At 39.6% G+C, this 22,647-nt stretch overlaps 1 pseudogene; it reads right to left on the bottom strand.

The window, feature by feature from the left end:
• Nucleotides 1-15,199: 15,199 nt before the first annotated feature.
• On the bottom strand, nucleotides 15,200-22,242 carry LOC149154487 (mitochondrial outer membrane protein porin of 36 kDa-like; annotated as a pseudogene).
• Nucleotides 22,243-22,647: the final 405 nt, after the last annotated feature.

The following is a 22,647-nucleotide window of genomic DNA, read 5'->3' on the forward strand; positions in this document are numbered from 1 at the left end:
CAAATGCTTAACTGTTAAAACAGAATGTGATTTAAACAAGTTCTGAAATATTATTCCAGTTATAGCATTTAGATTGAAACACATATAAGATTATGAATAACTTTGAGAAAATGACAAAAACACATGAAAATACTTGTCTAAAATTCACTCAACACATGAATCCTTGGAACAATATGATCTTTATTAATCAATCCAGCTTGCTGGCTCATCAACTGATACAATAACCTTCCGGTTCTTCTTGATCAAAAAGTTTATAGAAATGTCTAATAGAATCCACCCTACATACTTCGAATGATGAAGTATTTATACAAAAGTTTATTACAAAATATCTCAAACTGATTTGAGATTTAATCTAGGAAAGGAAAATATCTTCTTGCAAGAAGATAGAGACAGCTATTGAACTGCTTCATGGTATCCCTTTTATTTTGGTACTACTGGCTTTTATGGTTTGATTTTTAGCCCTTTATGTTGCTTTGTTGTTTGATCTTTCATGCTGGAAGCTTCATTTACTTTTAGCCTTTTATCTGATACACTTTGACACTTATACACTTTGACTCTGTTGATCTGTCTTCATCCTTTTACCATGTTGTTTCATTTTACTGTACATTAAACTTTTTACTGCATATTTCTACAGTAAATCAGTTAATTTCTCCCATGCTTCAGCATTAGGTAATTGGATTTTTAGCATCCTCCTATATATTTCATCTGCCTCGGTGTATTTGGCAAAAGTAGGCTTATTGATAAACATGTGCTTTACCTCATGCTAGAGGTAAAACAAGTTTTCAAATGTCTGGTAGAGTACTTTTCCTGTTGGCAATGCCTTCATTGATGATGTATTGACCTAATCTTTTTCTAGTTCTCTGATTTTCTTGATGTAATCCTCCTGTGTCATGAGCTTGTCATTAATTACTAAGGGATTGGGTAATCCCTTTTCTCTCAAAATTTGAAACTTAGCCATAAATCTGTCAATGGCTACCTACATATTCTGACACTTGTCCTCCAAGTTTAGCATTAAGTTTCTCTTGGAGAGGACCTTTCTCACCTCCAAAATTGTCTTTTTTATGTCCTCTATTTCCAATTCCTAAAGCTCATACTTATTCTTACTATTAAGGAAGTGGATAATTCTGGGAGCCTCTTCTGGCATTTCTTCCAAGTCTTCTGTTACTCTTTGGATGGCCTCTATAGCCATATTTATTGACTCTATCTACTCAAAAATCACCTAAATAGATGTCCAAATATCATTGATAGAGTCAATGATATTGGCCCATAGTAGTTCCTTAGCCTGTCCAAGGGGTTCTTTCAGTGTTAGGTCATTTTCCATGGCTTTCAATCTCTCACTCGTCCTAGCATCTTTTTTCACTTCTTCTTTGTGCATGATTTTGGCAAGCTTGTAATCAGTTTCCAAGCTTGTCATCTTTGTTGCCTATATGGACATTTCTTCCATAGCTTTAACCAACTTCGTTGCTTCTTCACCTGATGATCCAGGTGGATATTGGTGGCCACCTGCCAAGTCCACTTGGACCCCCCCCCATTGTTTTTCTCAGCATTTTCAGTTTCCTTAATTGTAGCACAACTTACTATTTTTAGCAGTTTTTCGGGTCCTGAACTTTCGGAACCGTTTTGAGGCCCTAAACGACGTTTTTTTGTGGAATCTGGGGGCAACATGGGTCCAATATTGCCCATTCCAACAATGATAGTGCTCGGATAGATCTTTCTAACGAGCTATTGTATGCGTCAAACGGAGATCATATGCCAAATTTACGACCCCGGGAAGTTTATGTACCAATTTACCCCAAACGGGGCCCACAGTTTGGTGTTTCATCTCCTAGGGTTAGGTTTTGGAATGTTAAGGGTTTTCCATTGTTTCTCAACAATAAATAGGCCTTCGAGCCTCATTGTAACACAGTTCAGAGGCATGTAGCCATCACATCTCTTCTCAGAGATAAGCTACCATCGCCCTAGCTGGTTTATTTCCATTTCTGATTGTAAGCATATTTCAGTATTTTCCATTAATGAAATGAAGTATTATTTCCGCTGCATCTTTGTGTATATGGTTATCTCTGTAATTTGTTGTGTTCCTGTTTAAATCCGGATCAGTGGTATCAGAGCGGTCTGCTTTTTCTCTGTTTTTCTTTGCATGTCCCCAACAAGGTCGAGATATAAGGAGTTAGGGCCTTAACTGGTTGAACCTTTGCAAGACCAGCCTCGCAAATCCCGACGGCCTCCCATGGCGGATGAGAAGAAAGATGAGGTGGCAGGAGATCCCATCAAAATCTTGCTCGAAGAAGCCCTCGAGCGACAACGGAACGCGATGATGGACAGCTTTGCCCAGATCCTTCAGCGGCTACCCAGAAGCGACGCATCGGCTTCCAGCAGCTACTCTGGAAACACCACACCCTTTAAGGTACAAGTTAATTTTGAAATCCCCATATTCAAGGGTTAGATAGACGCAGATGCCGTAGATAAATGGTTAAATCTGCTAGAGGGTTATTTTTCTGTTCATGAATTTTCGAGTCGGGAAAAGATTGTTTTTGCTCTTCTCAAAGCAGCCCCCCATGTCAAGGACTGGTGGGAAACCTACTGCGAGCAGAAGGATGAGAGTACTGGCTCACTATTTTCAGCCGCACCCACCTGGAATTCGTTCCGGGATGCCATCAAGGAGCAGTACTACCCTGTTGGAAGCTATGAGGATGAATACATAAAGTGGACCACGCTGCGGCAGGGAAGGGACCAAGACGTGCCAGAGTTCACCAATCTTTTCCATACCCTTCGCACAAAGTTGGGTATCAAGGATTCGGAGCAACATTTGATACTCAAATACCGTGGCTGCCTGCACAAGTACATCCAGGAAGAAATACAATTCCTAAACATCTCCTCGCTCGGCGCAGCATACCGATATGCTGTCAAGGTCGAGCAAAAGTTTAAACAAAAGAAGCGAGACTTTGGATCTGCGAATCCAAAGCAGGGGAAAGGTGCCCCTAAGCCACAGAACAAAGGACAAAGCCAAGGCGGGACAACCCAAGACAACCAGCCGAAACTGCAAGCAAAGAACAGCGCCGCGAAGCCGAAAAAGGACACTGGAAAATGGTGCGAGTTCCATAAGAGCTCCACTCACAACACAAGTGAGTGTCGGGCCAAGCAGTCACTGGTGGCTGAGCTAAAGGTTTCAGAATCAGATGCATGTTCCGAATCTGAGTCAGAACCCGATAAGGGGAATGAAAAAGGGAAGCAGATCATTGATGCGGATCCCAACGCCACTGTTGCTACCGCAAAGATCCAGAAAAATGAACCCGAAAATCCAGAGGAGGAGGAGCGTCTCTTCCACTCCCAGATGTGGGTAAAGGGCTCCCCGATACAGTTCATTGTTGATAGCGGGAGTCAAAAGAACCTCATTTCGGCAAAGGTCGTGAAGCGGTTGGGCTTACCGACCACAGCACATCCACAACCATACACCATTGGGTGGCTTCACCAAGGACGAGATCTTCGCGTGAGCCAGCAGTGTCACCTTCCATACAACATCAAGCCCTTCACGGATGAGGTATTATGTGACATTGCTCCCCTTGAAGTTTGTGATGTATTACTAGGAAAACCATACTTGTGGAAGCGACATGCTGTGTATGAATCAAGACCCCGTGTTGTTATTATTACATTGGGAAATAAGTTGTACAGGATACCAGAGGTAGCACCACCTACCGCCATCTCTTTGATTACTGCAAAACAATGTAGTAAGATCATTTCCAAAACCAGGAAATTTGTTTTCCTGATGATACGCCCTCAAGGAAAGAAGAAGACAGTGGTCGCGGCCTCCAGACGGGGTCCCTCTACACGACAACTACAGATGGAAAAGGTTGTGGAGGAGTACGAGGACATCTTCACCTCCCCGGCAGGGGTTCCTCTGCACTGTCAAGTCAAGCACTCCATCGATCTGACCCCAAGTGCGCCGCTACCCAATGGACCAATTTATCGGTGCTCCGTTCTGGAGAACAATGAAATCAAGAGGCAGATTCAGGAGCTCCTGCAGAAAGGTCACATCCGTCCGAGTTCATCGCCTTGTGGGAGCCCGATCGTGTTGGTACAGAAGAAGGATGGGACGTGGAGACTCTGTATTGACTATCGGGCGCTGAACAAGATCACTGTCCGTAATAGGTACCCGATCCCGCGGATTGATGACCTCCTAGACCAACTAAAGGGGGCGAAATATTTCAGCAAGATCGATCTGAAGTCAGGATATCACCAGGTACCAATCGAACCCTCTGATGTGTGGAAGACTGCCTTCAAATCCAAGGAGGGCCTCTTCGAATGGTTGGTTATGCCTTTCGGATTGACGAATGCTCCTGCAACCTTCATGAGGCTAATGGATGACATCTTGCGGCCATTCACCAACTCCTTTGTAGTAGTATACTTGGATGACATTCTGATCTTCAGCAAGAGTTGGGAAGAGCACCTCCACCACATCCGACAGGTTCTCCAAACACTGCGGCAACACAAGCTATGTGCCAATTTGGAGAAATGCACTTTTGGCATGACCCAGGTTCAGTATCTGGGATACATCATTGATGAACAGGGGGTGCATGTCGATCCAGCCAAGATCCAAGTCATTCGGGATTGGCCCTCTCCAACCACTCTAACAGAGCTCCGTAGCTTTCTAGGTCTTGCCAACTTCTACCGCAGGTTTGTGTTGGGGTTTTCTCATATTTCTTGGCCCTTGAGTCAAGTCACCAAGGGAGGGGCGAAAGCAAAATTCTTTTGGTCTGAATCTCAACAGAAGGCATTCATGGAGTTGAAGGATCGCCTCTGCACGGCACCAGTGCTCGCGTTACCAGATTTACAACAACCATTTGAGGTCGAAACAGATGCCTCTGACTATGCTATTGGGGCAGTCCTTACTCAACATGGACATCCAGTGGCATATCACAGTGAAACACTTTCAGACACAGTCCAGAAGTACCCCACTTATGATAAATAGATGTATTCCATTGTACAGGCCTGCCGACAATGGAAGCATTATATTTTGGGGAAGGAAACGGTCATCCACACAGACCACCGACTCCTGCAGTTCATACAGACCCAAGGGAAATTGCAGAATGATCGCCATCAGAAGTGGTCTACATACCTGCAACAGTTCCACTTGAATATCAAGTATAAGAAGGGCAGCACCAATATTGTTGCAGACTGCCTCAGTCGACCACCGATCATGGCGTTAACCACCATGCTCAACTCTTGTGGGCACGAGACTTATGATTGGCCACTTCTCTACAAAAGCGACCCAGAATTCGGCCACACATACCAGACACTCTTGGAGGGTCGGCATGTTCCAGATTTTCACCTCCAGGACGCCCTATTATGCCACCTCGGTCACCTTTGTGTTCCTTCAAGCGAGTGTGCCAAGATGATTTGGGAAGCACACTACAGTCGGGCTGCTGGGCATTTCGGGGTCGAGAAAACAATGGCAGTACTGCAAAATTATTTCTATTGGCCGAATCTTCGATAGGATGTTGGGAAGTACATCAGATCATGTACTGCCTGTGCCATTGCCAAACCGACCATTAAGAAGCACGGCCTCTATACCCCGTTGCCTACCCCTAGTCGACCTTGGGAATCCATATCCATGGATTACATGTCAGGCCTTCCTTCCACTAAGCATGGAAATGACTGTGTTTTTGTGGTCGTCGACAGGTTCTCGAAGATGGCCATTATGGTGGCCTGCAAGAAGAAATATCACAGCAGAAGCCACTGCTAAACTCTTCTTTGAACGAGTGTGGGTGCACTTTGGGATCCCACAGTCTATCATCTCAGATCGGGACAGTCGGTTTCTCAGCACATTTTGGTCCAGTCTCTGGTCAATGCTGGACACCAAACTCACGAAGTCCACAGCCTTCCATCCTCAAACTGATGGCTAGAAAGAGGTTGTCAATAGGATGATTGTGCACATTCTGCGCATGTATAACTCAAAGCATCCACCCACATGGGACGAGAGCCTCCCCTATGTTCAGCACAGCTACAACCGAGCTCTTCACATCTCCACTGGCCATAGCCCTTTTCAGGTGGGTTTGGGATTCCAGCCACTATGCCCCATTGATGTGGCCATGCCACTTGCAGCTACTCACATAAATTCAGCTCATGCCCAGTCCGAAACAGATAAGGCCACCAGCTTCATTGAGCGCATCCAACATATTCGCCAGCAGGTCCATGACATTCTTGAGAAATCAAATGCCAAGTACAAGCAGCGACATGATCAACATCGGGTGCCACACAAGTTTCAGGTGGGCAACAAAGTCTGGTTGCATTTGCAAAAGGAACGCCTTACTGGAGCCTATCGGAAATTGAGACCACTCTGATATGGTCCTTACACCATTACTAAGGCTATGGGAGACAATGCATTTGAGCTCAGCATTCCCCCATTCCTTGGCCTGCACCCAGTGTTCAATGTGGACCGCCTTCGGCCATACTTTCCACCATTGCTAGACACATCCGACACTGCAGAACAGCTCAAACCCACAGAATTAAATCCAGATTGCATGGAACAAGCTGCAACTGATCGGATCATGGACACACAGATCAAGAACACTCGCCAACAGAATATCCAACTGTACCGAGTTGTCAAAGCAGGCCAACTCCTTCAGCAGGGCAAGTGGCTCACCAGGGAACAAGTTCAGCAAAAGTTTCCTCATCTCATGGAGGAGCTCAACGCAATGGGGACCATTGCTTCCTAAGGGGGGAGGAATGATCCAGGTGGATATTGGTGGCCACCTGCCAAGTCCACCTGGACCCCCACCATTGTTTTTCTCAGCATTTTCAGTTTCCTTAATTGTAGCACAACTTACTATTTTTAGCAGTTTTTCGGGTCCTGAACTTCCGGAGCCATTTTGAGGCCCTAAACGACGTTTTTTGGGGAATCCGGGGGCAACATGGGTCCAATGTTGCCCGTTCCAACAATGATAGTGCTCGGATAGATCTTTCTAACGAGCTATTGTATGCGTCAAACGGAGATCATATGCCAAAGTTACGACCCCAGGAAGTTGATGTACCAATTTACCCCAAACGGGGCCCACAGTTTGGCGTTTCATCTCCTAGGGTTAGGTTTTGGAATGTTAAGGGTTTTCCATTGTTTCTCAACAATAAATAGGCCTTCGAGCCTCATTGTAACACAGTTCAGAGGCATGTAGCCATCACATCTCTTCTCAGAGATAAGCTACCATCGCCCTAGCTGGTTTATTTCCATTTCTGATTGTAAGCATATTTCAGTATTTTCCATTAATGAAATGAAGTATTATTTCCACTGCATCTTTGTGTATATGGTTATCTCTGTAATTTGTTGCGTTCCTGTTTAAATCCGGATCACCTGACGTACCTACTGTTGATGTAGATTCTATGGAGACTGGTTGTGTTGTGGCCATAGGAGCTGTGGGAGCCAATGAGGCTTCCAATGTGGAAGGAACAACCGTGGTAACTGTTGGGGTGACATTCACTGAGCTAGCGGCAATATCAGTTTTCTTTACTTGGATTAGATTGTCCAATTCCTTCTCTGTCTCCCTTAAGTGATCATTTAGTTTAAGGACTAAGTCCATCAACTCTTCATGCCTTGTTTGATTTTCCAATACTTCCTATGTCTGGGGATGTTGTAGTTGAGGTATCTTCAATTGCTTCTTGAGTGCTGCAATGTCATCATTCTTTTTCTTGATCAGTTGTTCAGTAGCTTTTATTTCTTTAGGATCATGTCCCAATTCAATCACTAAGTCTTCCAAAGACTTGATTCTGGTGTCTTTGACCTATGAGGATGCCTTTTCCAATTGATACTGGGTTGAAATGGTGTTCAATGAATTCTGCAACTGATGGGTAGTTGTGGTTTTTCCTGTAAGGGTGGAGTAAATCATTTCTCCAGCCTATTTCTAAAATTCAATTTGGTCAATGGGATGAATATCCCTTGCCAATACCTCAAAATCAATCTTCTTGAAGTCTGTTGATGTCCTTGGTTGTTATACGGTTGGCTTGATGAAGGACATTTGCATATTTCCTTATTTGATGTCAAAAGATGACATCAATTTGGTTTGATTGGTAGGTGTAAGCTTGAGATATTCTGAATAAGATTGTGCTCTCATTTCTCATTTTGATTTCTTTGAACCTGTCCTTAATGGCCTTATCTTTATCAGGAGGCCTACTAAATCAGGAGACTTCTACACTAAGTTTCCTTTCCAACATTTGAGTCTGTGATGCAGATGGCTCTTGTGTTCCTCCAAATGGATCTGTGCCCTTGCTTATTTCTAACTCAGTATTAATTATTTCTGTTGAGCCTTCTGTGTCTTCTTGTTCTGAAACATGATTGAGCCTTGGCCTTTTGCTCTAGTTGGCTTCATACTGCACATTTGAAGTGTCCATACCTGAACTAGAGGCTCCTTTTTTGTTCCTCTTGGGATTCTTTTCCGCATTCTGAGGAGTCTGCAAAACAACAGGGGTACTCATGGTTTCTTCGTGGTCTGGTACCTACATGAATGAGCTTTCATCAAGTTGTCTCTCTAAATCAAACAAGTTGTTTTCAACATCTACCTTTGTACTATCCCTGTCTATGAGAGTGTTTTCCAACCACTCAGATTGATTGGCATATCTCTCTATTTCTGGTATGGGGTGATGAATGTAAGGTCCCAATTTTAACTTTTGTCTAAGTTTGGTCATAAACCCTTGGGGGTCATACCTCCACATGAAACTGTTTTGGAACTTCATTTGTTGCAGAATTTGATCTGCTTCCTGCCCTTCTTCTCTAGAATTGCAAATGAAAGGGCCTAACTGATTTTTTACCTTGAACTGAGTTCTTTTCTTGGCTGAGACAAAATTGACTTCATCAGAGTTCATTATCTGCCTATAATACTCTAGAGAAAATAACCTCATGGGGAGGTATTTAGGCAGTTTGTATGGTGCAAGCTAGCAACATTAGATTCTTATTTCAGTGTGATTTTAGTAAAGGTGCCAATATCCCACCTTACTTTTCTTGGACAAGTGGAGAACTCTTTTAATTTCTTGACTTATTCTAGGTGGAGGGATTCCTGTCAACATGGTCTTCACTGGATGGAAAAAAGAGTCAATGAATTCTACATAGGTGTATGGTGATGAATACTTGTGGAAAAGTGGTGTCCAAAATATAATAGACCTGGGTTGGCCTTTGGTATCCAGCTTCTGGAGGGTGAAGGGAAATCTGTCTGACTGATAATACAAAAACATATGATAAAGTACAGATGAGTATTTGAATACTCTCTCATTGTGCATTCTGGTAAATTGTTCATGCATCCTTTCAGCTATGAATTGGGCATAATTGTACAAAGTAGCAGGAGGCTTTCCTGGGGTGAAAATGGACATGAAGGCCAGGATAAGCTCATCAACAAATTCATCAGTGGTACAGCCCAGAATACATGATATCATGGTTATAATATGCTTGCCCCTTTCAGAGAAAATGGCAGAAACATATGGAGGGGCATCTTTAGGAATGTGCTGCTCTTCTACAATGAAAGTTTGGAATATTTGGGCCAGTTTTGATGGACTCAATTTGGTGTACTGGTCTAACAAATCCCCAATGGAGAGTGGGGTCAGGTTTGGACCTGGTTGGACTTGCAACATCTCATTGATTGACTCAGCTGTAATTGTGAACAAGAATTTTTGGTCTAGGGACATTATAGCTCTCTAGATGGGAATGTAATAGGCATGGCACATATGGACAATCTCAGGAAAGATATGTACTTGTGGAAACTAGTATTTGGGAAAATTGGAGTCCCAAAGGCCAATGTCATCAGAGTGGTTTAGATATCTGTCTTTACTCAAACAATGAATTTTGAGCAAGACTTCATAGGCACTTGTGTCTCTGACTTGAAAATACCTGTCTGCCAGGGGGAGGTGGTCAAGGTCCAAATGGGGAGTTGTGATAGGTCTGACATCCATGGCAACAGGGGCAGCCATAATTCAGTTCTTCTGGATTTGAATTAGGCAATACTGGTTTATTCAGAGGTTTTGAAGGAAACTGGAAGCTTTCAAAAGGGTTTGGGTATGCGTTTTAAATTTAAAGTAATTTCAATTAATTTTACTTAATTAAAACTCTTTAAAGACTAAACGTTTTCAAATTGAAAGGGTTGTCTAGTAATTTGTCTTCAAATACCTAGAATTGGGTGAATTAGCTTCAAATTTGGTGTTCTCGACAACTGCAGAAGTTTGAATGGCTCTGGTACAGACTGAGAGGTTGATTGGGGTCTCTGCAACTTCTTCAGGAGTGGAATTTGAGGTCAATTGGAAATTTTAGCGTGTGGAGGTGTCGCAATGGTTTACAGAGGTTTTACAAAGAAAATGAGCGAAAAAGGTGAAATAGGGCTTCTCGGCCTTTTTATTGAGCAACAGTCACTTTTTGGCGGGTAATTTTACAAATGAACAGTGGGCGGTTTTTCGGGTTGAGCGGGGAGGCAGTTTCCCAAGCCATCGCACCGCTTTCATGGAGGAGGCGGTATTTAGGAGGGGTCACCCGATCTATGCTAGTGCTTGACACATAGCATATGGGGGGCCAGGGAAAACCAATTTATCAGGCGATTAACAGTGGGTCATCGGGTGAACCCGATATGGCTATGGACCGTCGGATGTGGGCACTGATGATCGGACGGTAGTCGGGCGATGGATGTGCGTGGGTGATATGAGCATAGGTTTAGGGGGGCCCAAGTCATTAATCTTTGCTGGTTTGGGATTAATTAGGATTTAATCATGGGATTAAACGATCGGGTGGGGTTTAATGACAGGATTTATCGGTTTTGTCGGGGATATGGGGTAAAGTATAGTTTATAGCTAAACTAAGGGTTGGGGTATTATTTACAGGATTTATTTAGTTATATCAGGAACTATAATATTATGCTAAAATTAAATATGAAATGAAATGAGCAAAGTGAACATACCACTAAGCATAATGTAACATTTGTGCATTTTATTCACATACAATTTATACTTAGGATAAAATATTTTTGTGGGTATTTTGAATGAAATGGAATTTAACATGGGGTTATTTACTTTTCATAGGCAAATTGAGTTTAACCTTAGGAAAAGGGGTTTTATTAGGGTAATTAGGGAAAATGAATTTTATGAATGGAATTCTAACACTTGATGTCCACAAGTCATTAAGCCGAGGGTTCGGTCCCACCAAAAGTTAGAGAAATGCTCTAAGCCTTTATGACTTGGAGGATTTTTAGTACTAGAACTTACTTGTGGATGGGGAAATTAGTAAGTAAAGGGATGAAATGAATGAGGGGGAGTTAATTAAATGAACTTGTAAACGTTTTTTTTCTTTCTTAACTGCTCATGCACATTGAAACATATAATTAAGCATGATAAATGTGCTTTTATCCAATCAACTTTATACTTCAGCAACCTTTATTCTACTTACCCATTACTTGCCCTACCATTTTTTCTTCATTTTATTTGGGTGCATTTAGCCTAGCAAAACCTTACCATTCATTTTTATTTTGAAAAGTAAACTATCTAATTCTAACCTTATATCATCCAAGGGCTCAGATTAAACTGATGAGCTCCTTTTATTTTCTCTACCTATCTAATGATCTACCAAGATTAAGTTGTTTTGTCAAATTTTATTCTCTAACTATAAACATAAAATTGAAAGCATGAAATAGACAAGATTAAACAGTTTGACTACGATGGGTTGTGGCATGTATGACAAGCTGCACACAACCATTATTTAAGATAGTAAAGCAGTAAAATAGTAGTGGCATTTAGACTTGCACACTTTCATGATCTGTTTTTGTTTCTGGGGTTCATATATTTTCATTTTTTTATATTTTCTTATTCTTTTTGTCCTTTGATAATTTTTTTAGGACATACCCTCTTTACATTTTTTATTTTTTAATATGGAAAACATTTGTAGAAAGCAAAGGTATGTACAATATTACAAGGCTTAACCTTAGCCAATTCAAAATTACGAACCCTATCACTATAGGACTCTAACAGCTGCCAAGAATTGAGCACCTCTAACTCTCAAGCGCAAATGAACTACCTAATCCTCGCCCTAGCTCAAGTGCTAAAAGTCCTTTAAAATGAGGCATGAGGGTATATTTATAGATGTGATTAGGGTGACCTCTCACCTTCTCCCATGACCTTTCATTTACCCCAAGACTCTTGAACTTCCTCGTTGATCTCTCATGCCTAATGAATAATACATTCCCAATTGATCGCAACAAAATTGTTGGCATCATGATTTGAAAAATTTACATTATGTTGGAGGAGTAGTTATGAGGAGATACTAAAGGGTTCTTTGAAGCCAAAGAATCCTTGTTGCCAATATGGTTGCATTGATATAGAGACTTGCATAGGCTGATGAACTGGGTGTAAATGTTCACTTGTTGTTTTAAATGTATATTTACTTGCTATTGCCCCTCCTTTGCATCCAACCAACTTTGATGTCATGTTTTCGAGCTTGTTGAAAGGTTCTTGAAGCTCGTAAGGAACCAACTCGCCTACTAATAGAAACCCTAGTTGTGCAATCTCTTGTGAGAAAACCCTAACATATTTTACATAGGTCGGAATTGTCATCATTCTTTTCTACCTACAAACAAATTACAATGGTTACACATATGTTTCTAACTTAGAGTTTCTAACACATATGGCAACATCACTCTAAGCTTCAAGAGGCTCATAGCCAATGATGGTTGTCCTTTTTCTCTGGTGTCCCTCTGGCCCTATTACAGGTCATTTTGTCACATTCAAATAAATGGCCCTAAACTTGGATCTATCATCATCTATTTACACTTTGCAATCATCCCTTGCAAAGCCAAAAGCATTCCCTTTCCATAAGTTACAAGAATCTTGGATTACATTATCCGAAAACCCTAATTTAAGGCCTTGTTGCACTTAATTTCTTAACAAAATGCGATGGCGTAGGTTGCACACATGTAAATTGCGCTGGTCAGTGTAGGTTACTTTCACAAAAAGTGCGATGAAAACTTAGAAATGAGGGAAAATAAAGATGTATTTTTAATTTTCTCTCGAGAACCTTTGAGAGTGGTTTTAACTATTTATTGTTGGATATGATCTTGAACTCTTATTATTGAGGTATTCTCTCTTCTCTCTTATAACTTACTTCTATCTAATGTGGATCTAAGCCCTAGAATGGTAAATTCAAAACCACCTCATTTACCCTATAAATTCAACCTCTACCATAGAGTCTAGGTTAGTTTTTGGAGACTCTGATTATGCTTTTATGTTTCCCATTTGTGTCTAGAGGTCCATGATCCATCCATGTGCTTTAGGTGTGATTGAAGGCTTTCCATTGTGGCAAAGGAAGGAAAAGGAAGCTGGGAGAGATTCAAAAATTCAAGACCTACAAGGGCCGTAATCTTTTTTTTCCATTATTAATACAAAAGTGCATTGTTTCTCATATACATTATGTCTTGTTTATGCATATGTAGAACATGAATCCTTGACTTATTGTTTAGAGTTGTTTGTATATGTTATTTTCTATATTTTGTTCTCTTGATTTTTTGGATGATTTTCAGGTTCCACTTTTAGAAATTGGAGTTGGAGTTGGAGCTAACAAGTAAGGAGAAGGAGGAATCTTGTATTGGATTCCAAGTAGGTTTTCCTTTAATATTTCAAACATCTCTAAGGAAAAACATTGTATTTTTGTCTTGGTTGTTTCTAGACTAAGCCACTAGGTCTAGGGAGACTACTTACGTCTGCAGAATCAATTTATCCACAAAACATGTCATTTCCTTTTCTTTTGCTTTCCTTTTGATTTAGTGACTTGGACAATTCATTTTTTTTTACTGTTATCTAAATGCATAATCAGTTTTATCATCCTTGTTTCTTTCATCCTCAATATACATATCTTTTCCTGAACTTGAGTGGCAAATTCTTTGTTGGCTATCTTGGATGTTTTGACATAGTAATTGGGTATAATATGATTGATTCCTTTTAGAGTCGATGCACATTGAGAAAATCATAATGATGAAATGCAATATAAGCTCAGGAAGACACTCTCTGATGTTAATTTTTAAAGTTTTAATCCATTCAACTATTTCATCTTCATGAGATAATAGGTGATGACTAATCCAACTGAGCAATAACTTACTAGTGTTCCATGTAGTGACTTCCCAAATGTGATTCAGTGCTCTTATCTTGATTTGACTTCCCTTTACATATGTAACCTTCCATATATTTTACCTTATGCATCATGTTCGACGACCATATTTTACCTTATGAACCAGATATTGACAAAGGTGCTCCATTTAGAGCTCAAACACTCATTTCAAATCCTTTTGCATATGGACATGTACATGTCACAGAGTCTCTTCCTGTGCTTTTGTATATGTTATTTACAATGCCTTGAATGCCCACCAATGAATTTCCTTATCCATTAGCATGAGTACCACAAATTGCTAGTTATTGGCTATCATATCTAGTTGTGGTCATATTAATATGGTGGCAAATAAGAAGTATAATAAATGATTTCAAAAGAAAGAAACTGGAACATCCTCCTATCGCATACTTGAGTGTATACCATGGATCTATTTTAGACTTGTCAACAAGGTACATGTGGAGCCCACATGTTGTACCAAAGCCAAATGCCTCTAATACTTAATATGGGCATATAAATGCTTGAGGTGTTGACATTTTAAGGGCCTTTAGATCATCTACCAGCAATGGATACAAACTCTTCAAACTGATGTGCTTTGCGATAACACTTGTTGGATGACATCTCAAGGTTGGGTACAGTTCCTTTTCACATGGCTAGTCATAATTAATAGTATTGTTGATAACTAATTGTGTGACTTATGACTTTTGAATAGTGGCACTAGAGAGTCACATTTCAAATCGCATATTGAGATAAGAGTATCATTGTCAAACTAAGATGTGATTTATTAGTGAAATTATTTTGCATCTCATCATCTACAAGATGCCCTACATTACTAGACATAGATATTTATTAACTGCAAATCACACTTTGCAGGTCACACTTTGCAATGACAGTGCCACTGATAGTTGTGAGTGCGACCTGTGACAGGAGTCATCTTAAATCACACTAGAACAAGTCACATCACTAGGATGTAGGGGGAGGAGAGGGTTATGAAAGCGATCTGTGACCTTACCTAGAAGTGTGACTTGTTCGAATTCACTCAAGTTCCTAGATTTCATTTCCTCCAGCAATCCCTTTCATTTCTTTTCATTTAGATCATCTCAAGGTTTTAAAACCAAATTTTGCACTCTTAACAAAAACCTTGGTGTCGAATTGGATAAGTGCGACAAGGTTCCCACGATTATTGATTCATGATTTCATTGTGGCAAGATAATCAATAGCATGATAAATCTCAATTGTATAAGCATTCTCATTTTTCTGAAACTTGTGGGTGAATTCAACCATAGTTGTAGTGTACTCAAGATTTTAAACATTGATTCTCGCATTGTATTATGAAAATGTGCATGACGCAGTCTCAAAGGTCATCTCATTACCAACTAAAATTTCCTCATTACCAAATGCACCTGAGGCCTCAATAATGGGAGTAGGTGTCTGACCAATGCTTGAGCTAAATCCCACGTGATCATGAAAGTACTGAAAGTCCAACTTGTCGGACTTCTAATATGGTATTTTGAAGCTAAAAATAATCTTTGCATGTGGAATGGGTTGACCAAGAGAGATTTCTGTTAAGGAATTTGAATTTGTATCAATATTCACAGCCACAATTACATTTTGATACTTGTGTTGTGTGTTGATACCTCTAGAAAATAGTTCCTCTTTATTTATATGATTATGTAGCACTTGATGCCTGAAACTAGTTATTTCTAGTTAAATACCAAATGTGGGTGAGGGACACTTGGCACAAGAATATTGACTACAGGGGAAGCTGAACATTACAAAGAGGTTACAATTTAGGAACAAAATGCAATTCGCAGTTTCTAGATGCAATGTTGGGGAAAGGAGATGCAATCAATGACCGGCGTTGAGGTCGCAGATCAGAGATGTGACCTGGGTGAGTCACATAGTCGCATCTCAATGCAGATTGCACCTTTTGGTTGCCTTTTTTAGGTACTAAAATGTGATTTTTTGACCTGGATATAGGTCACAAATGAGATATGTGACCTGAGGAGAGCACAAACGGGAACTGCAACTCATGGATATCACAAATGGAATTTGTGACTTGTGGAGAGGTTGTAGTTGGGAATCACTTTTCCCCGGATTGCACCTTTTAAATGCAGCATAGGTCACATCTCCTATGATAGTGTGTTATAGGAATTTTATGCGACCTATGAACAATAGGTAGCCATTGTTGCAATCTTATCAATGCAACAGGTATCATTCACAACATCTTGACTTTCAAATCCTCTTCTTTGGTTCCTAACTCTCCTTAGGGTTTTCTTAACTGTGAAACTCTTCCAGCCACCATGTTTGTGTGAGGAGTAGTTCTTGACAGTGAAACATTTTCTTTTCTATGTCAAGTTCTGAAACAACCTTCTTTTTCTTGCATTTGGACCATCTAAATCCTACATAGAGGATCTATATCTTGTTGCTAAGGTCATGGGTTTGATTGAAGGAAGACCTTCATAATCTCTTGGCACAGATGATGATGGGATCATAAATGATTCACCCCTAAAATCACCTATATATCTATCTATGCTAATAAATTCTTCAACAACAACAAATTTCTCGAAAGAATTAATGAGTATCATATTTGAAGAATAATCTTAGGGCAATGTTTTTCTTTCTGCTTTACAAAATGCAGTTTACAGGCTGCAACAATGCAATTGGTCATGCTAAAGTATTTGCATTACCAACGTGCAATCTTCATGCATGGATAAGAACAACAAAGAAACGTTCTAATGAGGATTATGCATCTTCCGATTTAAGAATTAAAATTTCTTTGACTGTTAATCTTCCAATATGGCCTTTGATTTTTACACATATATCTCCAATAGTGATGTGATATCTCCATGGAGACTTCCTCATCAAGTTTTACCTTAATGCACCCATTGATTGTAAATGTATTGTGTTGGTATTATAAAAATTCCTTGAAAATTTTTAACACATGGTGAAGTGTCCCTTACATGTGTTGGCATGGTGTTAAATGAACTCGTATCCTAACCTCTGCTCTTGATACCTATCCTTGCTATGTGGTAAGACTCGATCCGATCTTTCTATCATATATGGCATATGTAATGGTGAATTGATATACATGTGGAGAAATTATTTTGATGTCAAATAATATAAATACTATTTCTATTGTGCAACAAGTTGTCACTGATTCCTGTCGCACTCTAATATGTGGCCATTGTTTGCAATACATATGTGTGTTGGCATTGCGACCTTTGGGTTGTCTCAACGTTGCAGTGACATATGCTCCCTATATAATCCTCCCTTGCACTCGATGTTGTGATATGATCCCCACTCAAAGACTTTAATATTCATAACATAATCTCTAAGAAACTAGGGGTTATTATGTTACTTGAAACAATGAATTTCTTGAAAGCATCCATTCATCCAGATGTAGCAAGATGTGTTTCTTATGGCATAGAGGTAATAATGGAACTTAAATATTGGTAATTGAAGTATCATTTTCCAAACCTTTAGATGGTACTTGAGGAGCATTAGGGCTATTTGAACTCCACATGTGAGTCTTGATAGACTGCATACCATAATACCCTATAGTTTAGTCAGGTTACTAGAAATAAATGAGTTTCAATAAACTTCAATGCTAGAGTTTTAAATGCATAAAAATAATAATAATAGGGTATATTAAATCATAATAAAAGTGGAATTTTCAAAGTCCATTGCAAAAGACCAAGAAAGAACTTGTCCCCGTACATATGTAGCAGTCACAATGGTATTGTTAAAACTTGCTTGAACAAAAATAACTATTTTGAATACTTTTAATTAACTTTTCCACTACAAATATCTAGGATGTTTCAAGTGTCTTTCTCAAAAGAAAGATATAAAATGCAATATATAAACTTAGAAAGATCAGTCTTGTATGCATGATTGAAAATTCATCATCAACTTATCACTCAATCCCATGACTAGATGACAATGATGTAAAATGAAACCATGATAGGATAGGGCTTCAACCGAATTGATAGTTTCCTAAACCCTAATGCATTTGCTAGGATAAGGGTCGAGATGAACCTTGGTATAAAAAATGGTGCACTCATAAAGGCATAAACATCGATAGGTTTTAATAACTAATGGGTCATCTGAAATCCTGATTAATTCCTAGTCATAAGATAACCTTTAGGACCTTGAACAACCAGAAGAGGGACCCAAAATTTGGAGTTAGGAAAAAAATTTGGGTGGTGTTGTGGGGGCTACAACACTTACCCAAATAGGAGTTGTGGAGATTGACATGGTAACTGAATAAAAGGAGGGAGACCATGGGTGCATAAAAAGGCTAGCATTTCCCCAGAATCAGGGCCCAGATTCACAAATATTCTACTTATCCTTGATATTATTAAAAAAAACAACAACAACAAAAACCCCAAGCCAAATGGTAAATATTCATATCATCAGTCGAGAGGGGTTTCCATGTATCATAAATCCACTTCTGGATATTAGTCAATCGCAGCCAAAACCCATTAAATTTGTAGACCAAACCTTGATCTAAAAAAAGAAGTCACATCTAAAGGCATCCTCTTCCAAAGTAACATTAAGGGTTGGAGCTTCTTGGACAACAAGAAGAACAAATCTCAATTTCAACATGGCATTGTACAAAATTGTGGCTTGAGCTTCCATTCCTTCAATAGAAATTGATTTCTTCTTTGAATCACTACAATTCACCATTGATCATTGAGCTTTGAAAACCCTATTCTAAGGGATTTTTTTATTATTCATCTATCTACCCTATTCATCATCCTCATATTGTTAAAACTATGAGTAGTGGAGAAATGTGATTCATAGATTTAAGAAATAATTGGGTTATTAAGCTTGTGAAAATCATAAGCAAATTTTAATAAAAAAAATATTGCATGCAATTGACATGATAAAATTCAAATTGGCCTTGTAAATACCTTGTTGATTTGAAAGGTAGATTTGGTTAAAGAATCAGTTAAGGAGGGATTCACTAGGTCAATTTGGATAGTTGGACTGTGACGTCAAAATTATGACAAAAGGTTAAGAAGGGAGTCTTATCTTGTAAGATATTATGTATTAGCTAATGTGTTTTCCTAAAATATGAAAAATATTAATTTGTGAAATGAATTAAGCTTGAGAACTGTAACACCCCACCCCACATTTACCCGCTTTTACAATCTCACCAGGGTAAACATGAGACAAGAGTTACTATGCATGACCCAACATCCAAGTTCCAGTTATGGAAGTGGGGTCTACCATTCTGAAACTTACTACAACCTCTCAGAGACACCTAATCACCCAGATGTTAGACAACATCCACTGATGATTTGTCTCTGAGATGGAACTATATTTTTACCAAGATTTACAGCACAATCGCATGCATGCAGTCTCGTCCATGTAGCCAACAGCCTCAAACCACACATACAAGTTTTCTTATGTGAAACTATAGTTGAAAATCCCCAGTGTTTTTCCTATGGCCATCGATTCAATGCCAAATTTTTGGGGCTATCCTACAAGCCACTGCCCAAAACTTTCCAAATTCTAGTCTATGAAGATCACAAGTTTTCATAATCACTTAGGCTCAAATCTTGCCTAAGCTTTCTTAACACATGATAAACATTTTGTAAGCATAGTAACTAAAGGTCATGAATGCATATATGTTCATTGTTTCCTTAGTTTCATCAGAGAATCATAAAGAAGGATCATTTAAGCGTGGTGGGCCCATAACCCACAGGTCCCAATATCGAAACTTGGCTCTGATACCAAATGTTAAACCTGCCTCTGATACCAAATGTTATGAAACCAGCTCAAGAAAAGATAGAAAAGATAGATCAACGCCTTAGAATTCAGCCTCTTCAAGGGGGCAACCTCCTTTACATTACATAAATGAACAATTATTTGATGATACAAATGACACAACCTCCTTTCTATATATAGGAGTCTAAGGAGTCACAATATAATCCAGCCGACCTAACAATAATAATATAAAGCCACAACAATAGAGGGATTCTATGGGGCATAGAAATAACAATATGGGGGTAATAGGGACACAACAATATAAATAAGGGGTATAACTACAATAGTAATGGGGTAATCACTAGTATTATAGGGACCCAACACAAACCATGAACAAGAGCACATCATTTAACCATGCCTATAACCAACATTTGACCATAATGAAGCCATGACAAACTAGTCATATAATCACACCTTAAACCAAAACTTGTGCTTATAGATATCAATATGAAATAACACATAATAACATAGGCATAATTCCAACTAAGTTAGGTGCTTCCACGTATCACTTAACCATAGATTGGGACTAAACCAAATCTTTCTTCCAACCCTATCACCCTCGTACCATATTCTAAGCATGAATGTGGGATCACATGGCATAAACCAAAACAAAATCAACCAGGGAATCAGAAGCTAAACCACCTCAACCCTCAACCATAGTGATTTCACCTAAACTGGTCCAGAAATCATCAAAACCAAACAAGCTTGGATTCCTTGAACTTTCTTCACCATACCGAGAGGAATTTTCCTGTCTCCACTATTCTATTAATAGTTCTAGGAGAAAACCATCTCCACCGTCAACCTTGGGAATTTACCTAAGACCACCTCAACCAGGATCCAAAATCTACCGGCAATCCAAATCTTAACCAAAATAGGGAACCCGCTACATCATAGTTATCTAGGAAAGGGAAAAGGAAATATTGTACATCACTATCAATCCAAGAAAATTCCATGCTAATGACAGTAAACATGACCAATAAACTAATGCATAGTCCATGCATCAAATCCCAGCATGCTAAATCACACTTGCACATTGTTACATAAAAATCCACAACTATTTTTCTAACCTTACTCGTTTTTATCCAAGTTCCTCTTGTGCTCCCTTGCTTTCCTTGCTTGCTTGCTCCTTATTTTCTCTAAGCGAATTATAGAATGTCCAAGAGAGTGTGTGAATGTTCTCTTATCCTTTGTCTTTTATTTTTTCCTTTACTTTTCCTTCATTTTCCCTAGCATGCATATTCTTGTCCCTTCATCTTCCTATTCTCCTATTTTCCTTTATTTCTTTAATTAATTGTCGTTTATTGTCTTTTTCCTTTTCCAATGCCAATGCCAATTTCCATAGCCAATAATAGACCACAAGTGATGCCCAATGTAATGTTTTTCCCCTTCATTCAGCTTGGAATACGTGTCCCATGACCTTGGTTGATTTTTTCTTTTATGATGTCCATACATTATTTATTTACATGGAATTTAACTTGGGGCTATTACAAACCCCTCCCCCTTGGGGGAACACCATCCTCGGTGTTATATGGCTCTTATAACCAGATAAAACTATGGAAAAAAATGACAACATATTGCTTATGGAGCTTTATAAACACAACTTGATATAGTATTTACAATGATATACACATATATACATATGCACATTTGATCAACTAGCAAATAAAAGGATATGATGCCCACATCAACAACAAGGGATTCTATAGGCTCACACCTCCACCCTCAAAAGTAGTATCATGGATTCACCTCCTTCCTAGGAAGTCCAGAATCCACTAATAAAATAAAATTATGCATTAATGTCCAATGCTACAATCATTGTGCCCTTGATCTCTCAGTGAATAGTTACCAATGCATTTTTCCAGGCACACTCCCAATGAGGGGAAAATTGCATACTATGCATTATTATGTCAAATGTTATTATTAATCCTTTATCCTAATTTTAGAGGATTAAATGTGCGCGAGGATAAAATTTGTGTTGAGACACCGTATATTTTCCCTTTTATCCTAAGTTCGAAAAGGTAATAACACAAGCGCAAGTGGAAAAATGTTTTTCTGTCGTTTGAGATTAAACATCAGTCATGATCATCACCTCGGAATTCGATCCCACACTCCATTCACAGCCATTATCCTTTTTCGCCCCCCCCCCTTCGCTTTCTCCCTTTACTGCTAGGGGGGGGGGGGGGTGGGGGGGTTCGGAAGGCAATTTCTTCCGTCGGGCCCTACTCCCTACGTGGCGTGTCCAGGTGATTTTGCACCCCCTGCCAAGACCACTTACTGCCCATCACCCCCTTTGGAAACCACCCGTCCTGCATCCATTCCTGTCGCAGCCCCAGCACTCTCCCCCTGCCACCTGTCTTGACCATTGCTCCAATTAAATGTCTTCTCACTTTATACCCATTTCACATTCAATTTTCCCGGGTAACCGTTCAGTAATGGTCGCGCGCCATTTCCAACATGACATTTCCTCTGCTTTTAAATAGATCTAGAGCCCATCATTGCCAATATTTCACCTCTCATTTTGTTTATGTTGCTCATAATTTCTCTCCGCAGTCTCTATCAAAGCGTCCTTGCCACCAGCATCTCGATAGTCGCTGACCTCCCTATGCTTTTTTGCCTGACAAACTATTTTTTCTGAGCTCGGTAAGCCTCCTTTGCCTATCCATTTTGTTCAAAAATTGTTACAATCATGCCTCCTAAAGCTAAGATCTGGGACCAGGCCATTAACCCATTAATTCCACCTTTTGTACACTTGGATCACGCACCACTGG

Source organism: Pinus tabuliformis, chromosome 9, assembly GCF_031772625.1.
Source record: "Pinus tabuliformis cultivar Carrire ecotype Pingquan chromosome 9, CPIR1, whole genome shotgun sequence".
Classification (NCBI taxonomy): domain Eukaryota; kingdom Viridiplantae; phylum Streptophyta; class Pinopsida; order Pinales; family Pinaceae; genus Pinus; species Pinus tabuliformis.